This window comes from Capsicum annuum, unplaced genomic scaffold, assembly GCF_002878395.1.
Source record: "Capsicum annuum cultivar UCD-10X-F1 unplaced genomic scaffold, UCD10Xv1.1 ctg26275, whole genome shotgun sequence".
Taxonomy (NCBI): Eukaryota; Viridiplantae; Streptophyta; class Magnoliopsida; order Solanales; family Solanaceae; genus Capsicum; species Capsicum annuum.
This window is the reverse complement of record NW_025832537.1, coordinates 1-4008: the sequence shown is the minus strand read 5'-3', so window position 1 is coordinate 4008 and position 4008 is coordinate 1. Positions and strand designations below refer to the sequence as shown.

Below are 4008 nucleotides of genomic sequence, written 5' to 3'. Positions count from 1 at the left end.
TTGTGATGCATTGTTGTGGATCTCGATCCAAAGGTTCTTTCTTGATCTAGCTACAAGGATGGGGCAGTATGGAAGGATAAAATGTGTAACCTAATAGAAATTACTAGTTTTAGAATCTAGTTGCCAAAAAAAGATTTTATCAAGTGATTGTGTGATAACTTTTTCTTCTTATTCATCATTCAAGCTATTATGTGAATTTATATATTACTAAATCTAATGAGTTAAATTTAAATTAAAGTAAAAAGAAAAAGTTTTATAAGGTAACTGTTCGCTTTAAAATCGAAAATGGATTCGATACAATTCAACATAATCTAAGAAATGATCAAATTCTAAAATCATTTCTATTTTGATTCTATAAAAATTCAAGTTTCATTTTTGAGTGAAGTTAGACGATACAACTCATAGTAGTTTAATAGTTTACCCAAGAGTTACTCAACTAATCGGTTGATTGGAATTGCGGGATGGATAGATGTTACAGATGATGAATCAATTTCTTTTATATGTCTGGTACTTAATCTTTGTTAGTGTTGTTTGCCTATAATGATAGATGAATCAAAAAAATTTTCATTCAACTTATTCTTTCAATTTCAATTGAGATTTTTGGCTACCCTCCTATTTTATTTTTATTATACAAATTTGAAACTTAGGTAAGTGCTTTTTAAACATTTGTATAAAAAGAACATATTTCATTAAATTTATCCCCTCCATGCTTACTATAAATAGTTATTTTGGTTTTCTATTAGTGGCTTTAACTATAACCTCAGCTCTATTTATTGGTCTTAGCAAGATACGACATATTTAAATTGAATATTTAAAATGAATAATTCATAAAATGAAATCCTTCTATGGTATTACGTGTATTCTATATTTACTTACATTACCAATTGTCAATCATTGTTCATTGTCATTGAGATTCAGGTCAATTCGGATTAATATTTAGGTATCGATATTACCCCTTTTTTTCTCCTTTCAAACAAATAAAAATGATTGAAGTTTTTCTATTTGGAATCGTGTTAGGTCTAATTTCTATTACTTTAGCTGGATTATTCATAACTGTATATTTACAATGTAGGTGTGGTGATCAGTTGAACCTTTGATTAATTAACATCTCTTTTTGATTGACCTCCTCCTTTCTTTAATTTATAGGTATAGGAGGTCAAATTCTGATTGTTGTGAAAGTTATTGAATGAATCTATTTTATTCTAATTCGATTTGAGAAGAAAAAATCACGCTCTATAGGATTTGAACCTATGACATCAGGTTTTGGAGACCCATGTTCTATCGAACTGAACTAAGAGCGCTTACTTATCATAATAGATAAGACTATAAACAAAAGAATTCTTTTTATAACCCCAATACATTTTGAATGCATATACTAGAATAGAATGATAAAAATAAAAGATTATGTCCAATTTGACGCAGGTAGGGATGACAGGATTTGAACCCGTGACATTTTTTTACCCATGACTGTAATAGGTAGGGATGACAGGATTTGAACCCGTGACATTTTTTTACCCAAAACAAACGCGCTACCAAGCTGCGCCACATCCCTTTAATTGTTCCACAATGTAATTGTAGAGAATTCCTATCTGGTTTTCCACATGATTATTTCCTCCATTGATATATACAAAATTTCTGTTCATTTTGTCTTTTTGGTCTCACTTAACATATAATAGTAAAGGGAAAAGACTTCTCTTATAGATTATATAGAAAATACTTATATACAATTATATACAAAATAAATATATAAATACAGAACCCGTCGTAAAAATAAATTAGTATTCTTCAGAAATTCTCGGTAAGAAAGAAGGGGATGTATTTTTTTTTATGTTTTAAGAAAAGGAAAATCTTATTTCCAAAATCATTGTACATTTCAATTTGAATTAGGAATTCTGTGTCCAACTCTAAGCAACCCTTCACTACATATGCATCTGATCATATATGTATTATCTATTCAACCAAATAATACAAAAGAAGGGGGTTTTTCAATGCGAGATCTAAAAACATATCTCTCTTTGTTACTAGTACTAAGTACGCTATGGTTCGGGGCTTTAGCAGGTCTATTGATAGAGATTAATTATTTTTTCCCGGATATGTTGACATTTCCTGTTTTTCATTCTAGTTATTGTCATGGCAAGGAATGAAGAAAATTAGAGATCCAATCAAATATTGATGATGAGTCCCTATCCCCTTTTTTCTCTTTTTTCCCTTTTTAGAATAAGGGAGGAAAGAGAAAGAATAAAAAAGTGGATTCAACATTCGGGCTCAAGTTCAAATTAACGGAATATTAATCATAGAGGAATGGGGGTAGAATAGAAAATGGGGGTCTAGGGCAAGAGTATTATACAAGATACTTAAATGATTACTTAAATTTGCAATATACTTTAGAAAAATCGTTGTATTTTACTATGACTCTGCTTTACTATTACTTTATTTTCTTGATTTTAATCTTTTACTTTTAGAATTGGATTTCAAGTTAGTAACTTCTACTTTATCCTTTCTTCGTTTTGAATAAAAAATAGAAGAGTTGAGTAAATCAAAAATCCAAAGGAGGTTCATGGCCAAGGGGAAAGATGTTCGAGTAACGGTGATTTTGGAATGCACTAGTTGTGTCCGAAACAGTGTTGATAAGGTATCAAGAGGTATTTCCAGATATAGTACTCAAAAGAACCAGTACAATACACCTAATAGATTAGAATTGAAAAAGTTCTGTCCCTATTGTTACAAATATACGATTCATGGGGAGATAAAAAAATAGAGCGAACCAAGTACCTGTGCCTTACCCTTTCAAGGAAGGGTAAAAAATGACATTATATATAATATATTTAAATAGAAACTAAACAAATCCTATTTTCTAAAAACTCTATTTTATTTTGGGTGGATTTAAAATGAATTAGAATTAAGAAATAGGATTTTAGGGATAAGGAATAAATTAAACAGACAAACCATGGATAAATTCAAGCGACCTTTTCTTAAATTCAAGCGATCTTTTCGTAGGCGCTGCCCCCGATTCAATCGGGGGATCGAATTAATTATAGAAACATGAGTTCAATTAGTCGATTTATTAGTGAACAAGAAAAAATATTATCAAGACACGTGAATAGAGATTGACCTTGAAACAGCAACAATTAATTACTCTTGCTAGAAAACAAGCTCGTATTTTATCTTTGTTACCTTTTCTCAATAATGAGAAAAAATTTGAAAGAACCGAGTCGACCACTAGAACTAATGGTTTTAAAGCCCGAAATAAATAGGCTTACTTTTTCTTTACTAGAATCATAATTACTCAAATCTAGATTTGAGTATCGTGTCGTAAGAAACAAATGAATCAGAAAAAAAGAAATTTGTTTTAATTGAATTGAACGTGTTAATTCATTTTGACTACTTTAGCATATTTTCTCATACTAATTTCTAACTCGTCCGGTAGAATAAACCTCCATTTATTCTCAGGAGAGCTTGGGGAGTTTTTAAAGACTCCGATAAAGACTCCGGTAAAAACTCCGGGTTGCTTTTGTTCAAAATCATATAAAGACAATTCCTATTTGATATAGCTATTTGTGCAAGTATTTTATGGTTAAGAAGCAACCGTCTATTGTACAGATTGTGTATTAATTTACTATAACTATGGGAGACTCCCCTTTTGCGAATTGTTGCGTTTATCCGAGTGATCCACAAACGATAAAAATCTCTCTTTTTCCTACCCCTATCACGATGAGCCAAAACTAAAGGTCTTATTTTCTGATGAGTAATAGTTCTAGTAAGCCTTGAATGATTCCCTCAAAAGCTTGATGCAAATAAACGAATTTTTGTTCTACGTCTTTGAGCTATATATCCCCGTTTAATTCTGGTCATTGAATAAATGAAACTTTGACGAATAACTAATTGATTACCTTTCTTTCAGTTATTCTTTTCTCCCTTCCTAGTCTATTAATAACAAAACAGATTTTTCAATGTATAAAATAAAAATTCCAATGGCTTTCGCTACTCTAACCTTCCTGACCACAATTT

General features: G+C 30.5%; 1 non-coding gene across 1 annotated transcript; it reads right to left on the bottom strand.

Annotated features, from left to right (window-relative positions):
• Positions 1-1227: 1227 nt before the first annotated feature.
• TRNAW-CCA lies at positions 1228-1301 on the bottom strand. The gene has a single exon. It is a non-coding gene; the product is annotated as a tRNA-Trp (tRNA).
• Between the last annotated feature and the right edge of the window lie 2707 nt (positions 1302-4008).